Source organism: Camelus ferus, chromosome 19 (genome assembly GCF_009834535.1).
Source record: "Camelus ferus isolate YT-003-E chromosome 19, BCGSAC_Cfer_1.0, whole genome shotgun sequence".
NCBI classification, from domain to species: domain Eukaryota; kingdom Metazoa; phylum Chordata; class Mammalia; order Artiodactyla; family Camelidae; genus Camelus; species Camelus ferus.
The window spans coordinates 27,511,953-27,527,075 of record NC_045714.1 but is presented as its reverse complement, the minus strand read 5'-3'; positions in this window follow the sequence as shown (position 1 = coordinate 27,527,075).

The window sequence follows — 15,123 nt, the reverse complement described above, 5'->3', positions numbered from 1 at the left end:
CACGCCATCTGAAGTGTGCCACATAAGGCACATTTAGATCATGTGACCACTTAATACCTTTCTTAACGGGGTATCCTCCCATGGGATGAATATTTTATAAAAAGAACAAGAGACACATGATTATTTTCTTCCACTGAAACACATTTCTCTCAAAGTCCAAGGATGAATTAGCCAACGGCAGAAGCAAATGTATCCTTGTTTTAAAATTTGGCCATGAATATGTCCTCATGTTTAAATGCCCTTTGTCAATGTATTGAAATTTTAAATTCTGAGAGCCCTAAAGGGACTAAAAGTAATTCCTCTCATTTGTGAGTTCTTTTAGAGTTTATGAAGAGTTTCCTTCATATACTTCATCCTTGTTGAAGAGTCTGGTGAATTATCTTCATGTTTCAAGGGATACGGTGTTCAGGTAAAAACATCAAATGCAATGACAAAAACAGTCCACACAAATGTTTTATAAACCATGGTGGTGCCTAATTCCTCGCTTTCACAGTTGTTCCCAACACGAATCCACAACCATCCATTCCCCCTCCACCCCACAAACTGAGCAAATGGACGCTATGTGGACAGTTAGAATCTGCTTTGATAAGAGATTAAAGGTTGCAAAGTGACATAGTGTTGTTTTAGGGTAGAGCTCATTCCTTGCTGTTCTCCTATTTGGGTATAGACGAATTTCTAAAAACCACCTGATTAGGATACAGCATGATTCTTAGAACAAAATTTTGATGTCTTTTAATTTACTATATGTAATAGGAATGTGAAAGAAGAAAATTCTGGATTTCAATCTTAGCTATTTGCAAAAATCCTGTGTTTTAAGTCTACGTTGTTCTTTAAACACACATACATATATGTATACACTCACATGAGGAACAAGAAAAGGAAAGAAAACAACCTGACCATTTCACAGATGAAGAACAGATTAAAGCTAACCAGTTTGGGATGTTGTTAAACTTGGGAATTTTCAAAGGTAAGAGCCAGGATCTCTAAGACCGAAACTGGGACCCTTTTAGTGATCTCACATGCAACTTTTGTTGCATATTTGTATTCTAAAATAAGAAAAATCTGTCTAGGGCAAAGTATGAGAATCCTAAACAGGTTGTTTCACACGTGCAAAGTTGATTTTCAACCCAAATTTTACAAAGTATTGTAACGGCCAGTTTTACTATTTGCCAACTTAATGGTAGCCACATGGGCAAAATCTCTTTGAAAATGTGTATGTTGTTTGATATTCATCTAAAATACTATGTAATGTAGAGCTCTTTGACAAATATATTGAATCATATTGTCCTGACTGATTTGCTGGGAGGAAAAGCAAAGCGGAGGAGATTGGCACTGGGAAAGGAAAGGCTGGTATTCAGTGACGGAAGTGGTTTCTAATAAGGCAGAAAAACAGCCTGGCTAAAATTTGAGAAGGCACTTTTAAGTCTTATAATAATCAGCAACCAAAAGAAAGAAGAGGTCTAAAAATAGCACCAGATAATTAACAGGCTAAAAATAGACTTGGCTAGCCATATGGAAGTCATTACAGTCTAGAGGTTAAAGGGGCTGAAAAGAATAAAAATCAAGTCAAATATTATTGCATATTAAACCCACCACCTATAAACATAGTCTGTAAATGCTTTACAGAGTTCAGCTTCACCTAAGACAATTTGGTACAAGAAAAACATAAAGGCACACATTATCATTTTCTAATCCATTAAAGAACTTTTTCTTTGGTAGGTGCTTTGGGCTCCAATCCAAAAGGGTCCCTTTGGTTTAAGATATGTCTGTCATGCTATTGATATAATGGGGAGTCTGTCTTTCACAACAGGAAAAATATGGTGATTTTTAGAGCACTTCTTATATTTAGAATAAAGAGTAATACTTCCAATATAAATAGCATTGCCTTAAGAAAAATAATTATGCAAGAAAGGAGACTGTCGATAGAGATGTACCTAGTTTATAGATCTAGTATGAGCTCAAGGGTTTTAATTTTGTTTTAAGATTAAAGCTGTCAGCGTGTAATTTCTTTTGTTCTTATTGTTACTATGGGAAGATGCAGGAAATGTTATCACCAGGGAATTACTATCAGCGTGGTAGAGTTTCTAGGTCTTTTATACCTTTGAGGTCTCCTCTCCTTGTTAATGCTCTTGCCTAGAAGGCTATGGGAGGGATCTTAAATCTGCCTGTTTTAGTTTTGAATTTATGGGTTAGAAAAAGTGGATGTGCGAAGGAGTGATTCTAAGTTAACTAAAATGGAGAGCAGCATACTAAATGGAAAGAACACAGAGCTGTGTGCTGTGTGAGGCTGAGAACCAAACGGGAGATCAGGCGATGCCTTGTAACGTGTATGATCTTGGCCGACAGATGTCTGTCTGAGCCTCACGTGTCATATCCACGAAATGAGAACAACGGTTTCTTGGTATTTATGTTGCGTGTTGTAATTATCTTATGAAGAAACGTATGTAAAATCTTTAGGAACCCAGGACCTTGGCAATAGCAATGTATTAATGGATGATAGTAGCTATTAATATTGATGTCCATCAACACAATCTAGTCACTGTTAACAAACTCTTAAGATGTTGACAAGACAGAATGGCAGAGTTCACCGAAACAGCTTGAAGCTTCATGGTTAAGGAAAATTATGTTCTTTCAGATTTGCAGCACTGGCATTCAAATTCCAGGAATCTTTCTTGATTCTATTGATTTTGTCTTTTTAAAATTTATTATTATTTTTTAATCTTTTTTTTTTAAACTGGGGATTGAACCCAGGACGTTGTGCATGCTAAGCATGCCCTCAACCACTTGAGCTATACCCACCCACCCCTATTGATTTAAAATAATTTTTGCTTTCTTAAAGAAGGCTATTCAATCAAGATCTATTTTTTCATCCTTTTAATATCAGAATACCCTCCATACCCACATAATAATTCTCATCTGTGAATTGGTTTTATTTTTTATATTCATATACACGTGATTGCTTCTGATAAATGATAAAGCCTAAAGAATTGTAAAAATGGATGCAAAATTCTAGTCTTCATAAACAATCTGGCACATTTTTTTCTTAGTTAACTTATTTTCTGTTGCATTGTCTGCAAGATCTTTCCAATAGGATTTTTAAATGTTTGCTATTTGTGAATATGAAGTATTGACCATAAAATGATACTAATTTACTCAAAAACCTTTTCAGTTGGATCTTTGAGTTTCATGTTATTTACTCAGTTCATCTGAAAATTCTGATGACTTTTCCTCCTCTTTTTTTTTTCAACTTTTATGCTGCTAAGTTTTTTCCTGTCTAATTATACATAAAATAACTGTAATTAGTACCTCTGGTAGAATGTTAAACACTAGTGGTGATAATAGATATAATTGTATTTTTCCTGAAATTTCTGGAAATGTTTCTAGTGATTCCCTGTTAAGTATGGTGCCAGCTTGTGGACTGAAACAGTGTATTTTATTAGGTTGGGAGATGGTCCATCTATTGCTATTTTGTTGAGTGTTTTTATCAGAAAGGTTTTGAAATTTTGGTAAATGTTAAGTTTTTTTTCATTTTTAGAACTATTACTATGATTAATTATATTAATTATAAATTCATTCAAATTAGTCACTTCTTTTTAAAAATCTAAACTTGGTATGTCTATATTCACTCATTGACTTTTGCAAGTTTGTTTGCACTTAAAAAATCTTTACCAAGTAATTTTGGATGATATTTTTATTAAGTTGTAACAAAGTCTTTTTTATTGACTATTTTATGAACAGAAACACTAAATAGATTATTTATTTCCCACCACTTGTACTTCCTGTTCCCTGAGAGGTGGTTGTCAAGTTCCATAACATTTATATTATATTCTGTAGCTATAGTCAAGTTTTCTTTGCTTTTTTATGTATGTTGAGTCTCACAGGTGAAAATAACACCTAGTTATAAAGTAATTCTTGTTCATAATAGAACCAAGTAATGAGTTATAATTACAATTGCTTCTCCACTAGTGCAAGGTCTTAAACTCATTTAGACTTGCTGTTTGGAGAATGTTTCTAGTGCCGAAAGGTAAAACAGTCCCCTTTCTTTTAATGCTAAATTGGGTGCTCCCACCTATGCCATTTCATGAAAAAATTTTACTTTGCTTTTATATTTAGGCAAATACTTTCTTGCTTTTTGTCCTGTAGTTATTGCCTACCTTTGTTTTCTCATTGAGAAAATTACATTCCCTATCAACCAACTCCTTTGAAGACTGAAGTTAAAACCTATTATTGCCTGCCTTTGTTTTCTCATTGAGAAAATTACATTCCCTATCAACCAACTCCTTTGAAGACTGAAGTTAAAACCTATCTTCTCCGTGGAGCATGTCCACTGTGACACCATTGGGGCCATCTATTTCAGTACAAAATAAGTGTCTTTATAGTTAGTGTGATAAATTTGTGTATTGATTGTGATTAACACTAGATACTTTTCTTGAACATAGCACTAGTTTTTTAAATTATATTTCGTATTTCCTCAGGTAGTCACTGTATCATAATGCTCCTGAGTAACTGTGTTTTTTCATCTCTTATACTATCTCTTCTTTCTTCCACTCTAATGCTTACAACAGTTTAAAGCGTCCCATGGATTATAATTTATAGGAGTTGAAAATGCAGCTTCTAAATGAGATCTACATCTTGGGTTATTCTGTAGTCATCCTGAGTCTATGCACAGGGAAATGGCTCACTAAGAGTATGTTAATGGAAATTGCTGGCTCATAGATTCCACATGTATTTCCTGGGTCAATCACAGAGACCTCCATCCCTCCTAACTCTATATTACCTTGCCCATGTCCCTTAACATCTCTTGGATTCTTTTCTTCTTGTACTTTATGTATCTCTCTGGTATTAATTCTTTTCAATTCCTAATACCATCTTGACTCAAGCCCTTATCTCCTCCTGAGGCTTAGGGTTAGGGTTAAGTCAGCTCCTAACTAAACTCTTGCTTTCAGAAGTCTCAAACCCACTCTGTCACAATACTCCCTGGATCTAAGATATTCAATAATTCTTTATGACCTAGCAACTAAATTTCAAACCCCTATCTCTAGCACTTACATTCCTTCATGATCTAACCACATGTTCCCAAATGTTCCCAGTGAATAATAAGCCTAAACTTATCCCTCAATAATAATAGTTCTAAATTCTTTAAATACATTTTGTCTTTTCCCCTCTCCAGTCTTGCTTATGCTGGTCTCTCTTTTTGTCTTGCCCATTTCCAGTCTCTGCCTGATGGATTTCTCCTAATTGTCAGGGCCTTTTTCAAATTCAGGTACTGCCAATGAGTTTCTTTGATGTCTCAGTGCTGAAACTGTGTTTCTTTCCCCATGCCTTCCTCTAGAACTTTCTTAATATCCATTCTTAGCATTTAAGAGTCCCTTGCATTGCACTCATCTCTTTGTGTTATGCTTCAAACTAGATATGTCTTCTTTCAGTAAAGGGATGTGCTGTGTATATTCTGTTTTCTTCAGTGAACCCATCATTGTAGGAACTCCAGACATATGTTGACTATAATCTATAAAATAAAATGAGTCATTCTTATCCTTATTTACCTCACAGTGATGTAGGTCTGTCTTACATGGAGGAAGGATTGTGCAAATATAAGGATCTATTCTAAAATGTAGCTTGTTTTGTTTTGTTTTGTTTTGTTTTTTGTTTTTTGTTTTCATGAGCAGATGACTGACTATGCACATGATGTTCCGGATAGATTTCCAAAAAGAACTCAATGGTGCTGCAACTTGATTGAACTTCCCCATTTTCCATGTAACATGATGTAGGATGTTTCATTTTGGCCTGGGGAAATTAAGACAAATGAAAGGGCTGACTTTCAAAAAAAAGTCAGAATATATTTTATAGTCATGTATAAATTCAAACATGAAAGCATTAGTCATTCATTTTACAGGTTGAAAAGTCCCCCTGGCCTGGCTTTAGAAGAAGAAATTATATGTCTTTATTATCTGTGGGCCTTATAAAATTGCAACCTTGTTCCTCTCTGCTGTGTGTACTGAGAACCACTTCTCACAGCTCAATAAATAATAATGGCATACTCATCAAGAGATGGGCACTTAGAAGTTTCAGGAGAAAATATCTCGTGGGAGGAGGAATTTATATATGGGAGAAGGAATTTTCCCTCACCTGCCAGCATGGCTTGACTATATGAGCAGGTAGCATCTCACATCTTTCAGGAAGTTTGGAAAGTTCAGATGTTGGCATTGCAGTCAGATACCTTGCAGTCATGAAAAGGAGATCAGGCATATCTGTAATGACTTTATAAAATGTCAAATTGTATTCAAATGTGAGGGAAACACTAAGGAGGTTAAATAAGCCGCCTGGTGATACAGGGGAGAAAGGAATGGGTAAATAATTTCCTTGTTGTCTCAATTTCAGATTAGCACAGGTTAAAATTGGCATGCCAGATGAGGAACATCATTCCAATTGGTTTATTTTGTAGATAAGGGAATGAAGGTGTGAAGAAATTAAGTCACTTACTGTTGTATTATTCTGCTTACAATTTATACTTGTGAAAAGTAAGCTTTATGTACCCGACACCCTCTTGCTTTGAATAACAGAAGGATACTATTGGTAGATCCTTCATTATACGTTTTCTTATTTCTAATAACTTTGTAAAACAAACAAATAGATAGTTCTGCTCTTTCTTTTAATTCAGGGATGGTGAGAATGAAATGGTATCATTAAACAGCTATGGGTTTAATCGGTTTTAGAAGCTGGTACAAAATCAGGTGTCTTCAACCTAGTAACTGCAGAATCTGCATCCTGAAAGGGTCTATGTTTAGGATTCAGATCTGTGAATTAAGATGGAAGAAAATTAGATTTTTATTCTAATTTCTATCCAAAGTAGAACATTTCTTTCAGTAAGGAACATGAGCAGCACACCACAGTACCAGAATATAGATATTTTCATGTTTTGTAACAGGTTACAGTATCTTAAGAGCTCATATATGTTTCTCACTACTTTGAAAATGCAGTAGCTAATAGACTCATTTAAACATAATAGTCGCATATTACTTCATTAATTTAAACAAACATGTATTTAACTCTATCACAAATCTTTCTTTAATTGCATTCAGAGTTGGTTTCCTTTGTATTCCTATGTATTTTACATTTTTAAAAAACATTATTTTGAGAACATATTTTCCACAGACTTCCTCAGGTTGCCAAAAGACTCAGAGCATAAAGAAGGATTCCAAACTCCTATACTAAATAACAGTCTCAAATGTTTAGGTTTCGTTTAGGAGTTGATTTTTATTTCTTTTCAACTCTGTAGATTTGAAACACCTTTTAACAATGTTTTCTTCATAATTCAAGCTACCGTGCTCACTAACGTTGGTTTTCTATGTCAGTTTCCATTAGAAGGAGAGATTAAGCTTAAGTTTCTTGTAGGAATTGCTGTTGCCATTTGTAAAAGGATTAGAATGCTATATTCTGCAATGGAAAGATCATTATTTTTTGAGAATAAATTTAGTATTTTATCAAAATGGACTTTAAAATAGGATTCCTAAGCTTGTAATTTAATACTGGAGTTATCCTCACGCAGCACCAATAATTGAGACAAGAGCTGATGAAGCCAAGAGGTCTAACGACACGACTCTTAAATCTGGAAGAAAAAATGCAAAGATATACACATTTTTTTTTCCACTTTATCCCTAAGTAGATTAAATAATTTGTAGTTGATTGTGAATTATGCATAAATTACCCATATTGCAGCAAAGCCCTTTAAAACTACATGTTGTTGTTTGGACTAGACTGTTTCTTTTCTTTATTTTAAACAGTAAATGAGACTGAGGAATTGTTGCTGAAGGGAAGTCAGATTTAATCGTAGCAAATAATATCTAGGATGTTATGAATTAAACATGTAAAATGATTTAAAGGTAAAGAATAATCTCTCAAATATCATTTCTGCGTTAGGTTGAATTTTTAAACTTGCATAGTTTTGTCTACACCTTTTTAGAGCTCAGATGTCGGGGCCTGGGAAATTGGGGCCAGATGGCACCAGCCAAACTGAAATGTGCAAATCAAGCAACACTTATCCCACTACTCACTTTTTACTCCCGTTGTGAATGCAGATTGGGGGTCTTATAAAATTTTTCCCAAGGCAATCCTCTGGAAAGGCAAGGTGTAGCTGTCAGGGCTTCAGTTCTTTACATTTCAGTTTACAAAAAAACTTAAAGTGCTTTTTTTCTTCTGAAGTCACTGCTGATTGTCTAAATATGTGGTAGCGGTGACACAGTAGTGGCAAAGTGATCACACGTCATTATATAGTGCACACGTGATTATTTATGCCTTCTCAACCGCAGTGTAAGTTACAAGCAATTATTTTTCCGTCTCCTCGATGTAATTACACTGTAATCTACAGGGACATGTAATTGCATGGATGGCTTCTGCACTGAATTACGCAGCTCTCAGGGACTACGTGAGACCCCGGGAGTCTTTTACCAGCTAGCAGCTGGGCGGTCTCTTTGTGTAAACCTGGTGGCCTGAGAATAAGAGCTGTGCTGGAGGGATATTTGCAACCCAGATGTGATGTGGGGCCACCAAGTAAACTGCCTAAGGGTGGGAGAGCCTGTCTGTTTGATATCCAACCTCGTCAAATGGCCCCTTGGTTTCCCATCCTCAGATTATGAAATGTCTATGGGAGAAAAAGCAGCTCCTGTGAAAACAAAATTTTTATTGGTGGAAAACTTATTTAGGATTTAGGAATCTTTGATTTGCCATTGTCAGACTCTGTGTACTTAAAAATGCATGATGATTTAAAATATGCACAGCTTATAGGAATATGTGTGCTCAAAGAAAGTGATGAATTGCTTTAGCACTATAAAATACAAAATAAAGATTACATGTATCATCCAAGAGAAAGGAACTCAAAGCTTTCTTTCTTTCTTAGGCACAAACATAAAGGCAGCATGTTAAGTAAATAACCTGATGGTGTTGTAATTTGCACTATTTCTAGTGTATTTGTCTAGGAAGGAACAATTTCTAATTGTTTAGCTATTGGTTTATCAGGGTGACTCCATAGAGAGTCTCTGAGACACCAGAGTTTGTCCAAGTGGGAGTTGGGAAAATCCCCAAAGAGGCATGATCTGATCCCCCAGAGAGAAAGCAAAAGTTATATGGGTGAGGTCATATACACCTTGTCTCACTGGCTGATTCCCTCCCAGGAAAATTGAGGTTTTCATCAGCGTCACCACTGGGCTTGGTGATTATCCAGGTTGGTGTGATATGTGCAGATGTATGTTATGTGTTTCCGTGGATGCATCGTATTTCACTTCATGCCAGGATTCTTGTAAAATGAGGCTGTTTGGGGACAAGAGTGTCTTCAACTAGATAAAAGTTTTGTGGCACAAATCGGGGGAATCAGAGCTAAAGTAACAATGTTGGATTGAATCCTGTGAGCAAAAAGGCATACTCCTCACTTGATTAGCCCATAACGTGAACTTTCAAATAAGCGTGCTGTTACATAATCCATCACTAGAGCTTCCAAATGGATGTGAATTCTGGAGCTGTCTTTCTTGAAGTGATTTAAATAAAAGGAGTATTTGAAGAATTAAAAAGTAGACTTTCCTAAAAGAAGGCTATTTTGAAAACTTGTCTCTTAAATGCATCTCCCCCTAACCCAGCTTTATTGAGCTAAATGAACATTGAGTAAGATTAAGGTGTACAATGTGATGATTTGATACACATATATATTGTTAAACTGATTATCACAATAGAGTTAGTTAACAGTTACCTTCTGTGTTCTGGAGTTAACATTTAAGATCTACTCTCCTGGCAGCTTTCAAGCGTGCAATAACATATTGTTAACTATAGTCATCCCAGAACTTTTTTATCTTCAAAGTGAAAGTTTGTACCCTCTTACCAACATCTACCCATTTCCCCCAGCCCACAGCCCCTGGCAACCAGAAATCTCCTCTCCATCTCTACGAGTGGCCTTTCTAAGATTCCACATATAAATGAGATCATGCAGTATTTGTCTTTCTCTGACTTATTTCACTTAGCATGATGCCCTCCAGGTTCATCCATGTTGTTGTTAATGATAAGATTTCCTTTTTTACTGAGGGATAATTTGCTTTCTTTCTATCTATCTATCTATCTATCTATCTATCTATCTATCATCTACCACTCTTTATCCATCAAATAGGTCTTTATTCAACAAATGGGGCATATTTTTTAAATTTTACTCATGTGTATGTATATTAATATTTTTCTAATCTATTGGTCTGCTTTCTAGTATAGTTTTATGATTTATATGTTTGGGATTTATGTGTCTATGATTAGGTAGAGACATAGATGGATAAAAGGGTAGAGAGGCAAATACAGTGAAATTCCTTTATTGGTTTTCATTATTGAATATCTATAGGTGGGATTCTTCTAAACTGTCTCTACCTCAAAAAATTCTCTGAAATAACTGAAGATTCAACGGATATCCTAGTATTTACTTTGAGGATTAGCATCACCAGTAGTTCTAAACCTGTGATTGTCGTTGTCTTACAAGCCTTCAATTTCTTGTGTCATGGTTTCCTTAACCCTAGAGTCACTCACTAATAAGTCATGTATTTTGGATGATTGCAGACTTGATTTGTTTCACTTCAGGCTATCATTCATCACAGTGGCACACACTTGTGGGATACAGGCTAGCATTACTTTTCTTTTCTTTTTTTTTTTTTGCCTAAGGAGATCTGCATTGCCTCCCCTTGACCCAGATGCTCAGTTTTCCTTAGGTTGTCATGGATTTTTGACTTTGTGAACTACTTTGAGATTTCAGACTTTTTGTTTGATGTCACCACCAAATTCATGGACCTCCAGTGAAATAAATGAGGGATTCAGATGAATCTGCTTGTGGTTTTGTGTGGTATATAAAGGTCAGTGTTCAAAGGGCAACCCCCTACCATGGGGAATGCAAGTCGGCTCTAATTAGAAGAAGACGCAAAGCACTCTCTGTCTGTGTGAATACCATTAAGGGCTGAGCTAAATGGAGGTTATTTTCCCCCCTAAAATCATACTATTCAATAACTCTATCACTATTGTAATTTGTGGAATTTATTGAGTTGTCGACAGAAAAAGATGCTTAAAATATTAGCCTGTTAACTGATAGCTTCAAAAGTCGTAGCTTCACAGTGCTTTTACTACAATAAGCTCATCACAGGCTCATTCTTAATTTTATTAACCCTTCGACTGGAAGAACTTGAATTCAGTATACATTAAATCTGCTTTCTAAATTTGTGGGGGGTTCCTCACCTTCCCTCCGGGAGTTGGACTTCATGTTACTTTCCAAAGATTTTAGTTCATCACTATGATTGGGTTAAATGAGCCCAAACCAAAGTGATTTTAAAGCAAAATTGAAGGCATCCCAAACAGTCAGCAAAAGGCAGGGCATGACTTAGGTAAGTTGTCAGTGAGAGGAATTACGGCCTTGTGAGAGAACTATCGTTGAGTGCTCTGCTGTCCCATCCCTTATGAGAGCCACCAGCCACCCCATGGCAACTGAGCACTTGAAATGCGTTGGTGAGTCCAGACTGAGATGTGCTTTAATTGTTGTAGGCACATCTATTTTGAAGATTTAGAATGAAAACAAGAATGTAAACTACCACATTAATAATTTTTAAAACATTACTTGTTGGAATGATAGTATTTTGGACATACTGGCTCAATAAACTATAATATCAAACATACACTCATCTCTTTATTGTTGCTTTTTTTAATGGCGCTACTGGAAAATTTTAAACCACCTACATTGCTCACATTATATTTCTATTGGACAGTGCTGTCTAGAAGTTAAATAAATGGGCTTTATTGGAAGTCCTTGATTCTCTTGCCAGCACAGTTTGGCTCCAGATGATACATATAATCATAAAAGCCCTCAATTTCTTCATCTGTGAAATGGGGATAATAACACTTCCCACTTACTGACGTCATAAGGAAGTAACTATAATGATTAATGACCCAGAGCTTGTAAAATACTGAGTTCTTTGGATCTTCTAGAGTGAAACTAACTCTTTTTTTTCCTTTTAATTTCCCTGGGGACTAGACTATGTGAATAAACAAATACAGTGCATGGGAAAACACCCCCACACGCACATAGCTTTGGCCCGTTTTCCCTCTGGTGGATTTATAGTGGCTACAAACAGCAGGGGAAGGAAAAAAGAATCATGAGCTAAAAAATGCCAAATGCAGTGCTGTCTGGCTTGGCTAAGCTTTGTATGGCATGAGCATCTATCACTCTAAAAATGTCCATACTAGGCTGGTAATTGTTGAAGCTGTGGGGACACGGGGCATGGAGGTTTATTTTAGGTTTGTGTGTGTGTGTGTGTGTGTGTGTGTGTGTATTTGAATTGTTGACAATAAAAAAGTTTTCAATGAAGTAACTAATGACATTCTGCCCTATCTCATCCCTTAATTTTTAAAAAAAATTCCTTCATGCTTTATATGAAATAGTTGTATGCTGATTGTCTCCTTCACGACAAATTTTACACAGACGTTCTGCCAAATGAATATTTTTGCCCTGAGCTCAAGATTAGGTGAACTCTTCCTTTCTTTTCTTCATGATTTCAGAGCAAAAGGATCCCAACACAGGCACACATAAACGAACCAGGATGAGGAGGTGATCCAAGATGAGTAAATGAAAAACTTGCCATTATTCCTAACTGTTCAGTGTTTTCATGGTTAATGAATTAATACTCTTGATGTCTCATTCCCCCAGTGGAATTGAAAGCTTTTTTCCCCCACCCCCCAATCTCAGGACTGACGGTGTGGATATGAGGCATGCTTGTTTTTAAGCACCACGGAGTTTTATGTCGTCAAGATGGACCCAGGTTCTTCCTGAAACACAGGAAGCACGGAGTATTTTCATCCTCTGAAGAAGCAGCCTCCTGACCTGCTGGAGCCGGTGCAGTCATGCTGAGTGGTCCACGTTTTCCTGTTCCTTTGCTTTGTACAACACGGAAGTCTTGTTTGATGTCTAAATATGAGGATGCTGTAACTCTGGCATGCCAAACTTGAGTTTATATCCGTAATTGTCACATCCTTCATTGAGAGCTAAGCACTTGCACCATTGTGATAGGCTTTTGGCAGGGAGTTGGCGGGGGGGATAAATCGATGTCAGCAATTATATTTATGCATCCACTTCAGGTGTACAGTCTAGAGGTCCTTCCAAGGATGACAGCATCAGGATGGAAGAGGACGTTGCATGTGTGTGTTTGATTGGAACTAGAAAAATAACCTGAAATCACACTTAGGTGCTGATAAGCATAAGCCTCAGCCTAGGGCTCTAAGGAAACTCAGGGGACAGTCTTGTTGTGTCAACTGTCTTTCAGGAAGCCAGTAACAACTATTCCCATTTTATGAGTGAAAACACTAAAACCTGGAGAATTAAAGAACGTGATTAAGCCACACAGGTTATTAGGGGTAGGAGTGGGAGGATAATGCAGAATTCACCACAGTGAGAAAGTATGAATCACTTAAGAGACGAGTAATTTTAAGTGGAGAAGGGTAGCTATTGACTGAACTCATTCCTTGTCTAAACTTTTGAATGAATGAGAGTGCCTTAGAGAATATAAACTGAACAACTGCTTCACTGAATGGGAAAATCTCAGCGGCTTAAGCAATCCCCCGGAGGCACCTTGGAGCTGTGGCAGCCTGGTGACCCTGAGCAAGGGTGTTGAAGGACAAACCATGGGTACCACCCGGCTTTCTCTTTCTGATGGGTTAACCTGAAAGCAGCTGTACCTGGAGAAGGAGAGTGGGCGAAGGGGGAATCCACACTTTCCATGAAGCACAGTGACGTTAGGGACCCCCGAAGGCCACACCAGATAAGCAGCAGAGGACCCAGGGTGAACAGGCATGTGTGAGCATGTGTGCCGTTCTGCCTGGTTGTATGACCCCCCCCCCACCTTTGCAGGGGACTAAGGGAAAGGCTGGAGAATGTGGGTGATAACCAACAATTGTGTCTGTTTGTGGTGAATGAAACAGCCAGCATATATACAAGGTTGGAGAGGAGCACTGAGAACAGGGACACTTCCGTCTACCTGGAGGGGAAGGGGGAAGCTTCAGGCTTACAGGGACAGTTCTATAGAAATGGGTATCTCAGTTTGTCTTCTGCTGAGAGCAGAACCTGAGATAAAGATCTGGGAGAATGTTGGTTTATTTGAGTAGACATCCCAGGAAGCATCAGGGAAGCAGGGGAGAGGGAAAGCTACCATAGGGGTATCTTACTGAGTGGGCCACTGAGGGCAGTGGGGCTTGGTTCCATCAGGACTTCGTGAGAAACAAACACAATGCCTTCTAAAACTGTCCACTCAAATGACAGGAAACTAGAACACTTATTCTCTGGCTTCTGTCCCCACTAGTGGAGAGTTTCCTCCAGGGACTGTGTGTGCTCATGGGAACCAGTACAGGGAAGTCCTTGGGGGCAGAGAACTCAAAGATGCCTGCTGGGATGCCTGAGGTGGAGCCACGTGGGGTGAGGTGGATCTGAATGTGCTTGGAAGTCTCCAGGGCAGAGTCAGCTACCATTGGGGGTGAGCTGAAGGACAGAGTCATGAGTGCCAGAGGCATTTTCTACAGAAGAGGGTGGAAATTGTGACCCTTCAGGTTGATAGAAGAATAGAAAGCCAAAAACAGACTTGGAGAAGAGCATTTACAAAGGCTTAATGTTATAAAAGAGCAAGGCTGATTTTAGAAATTTAAGGAAATCTGTGATGTTGGCTATAAAATGGCGAGTCAAGATAAAGTTGGATACTCTAAGCAGAAGATGACTTGTGAAGACAAGAGTCATTCTGTGGAGTTAGAAAAAAAATTTTTAGAACCGAGAATCTAAGTTAATAGTGTCCCAAGAGGAGTTTCTTAATGATGTACATTTTATCCTAAAAAGGAAAACAATTGAACTTGACAACTACTTAATATATGGCTGGACTAGAGCACCAGGGTTCAGTCCTGGTAATGCAGAATCAGATGCCACACATGACCTGGGAGGAAGCTTGCAGAGAGGGTGGGAGCCCCCCCAGAGCAGTGCGGTGGCTGTGACACCCTCTCTTGTTTGTTCTCATAGCCTGTTGCAATGCCTTGTTAGTTCAGTGCACCTAGCTGGCTGGAATCGTGGACTTAATCACGGGGTTTACA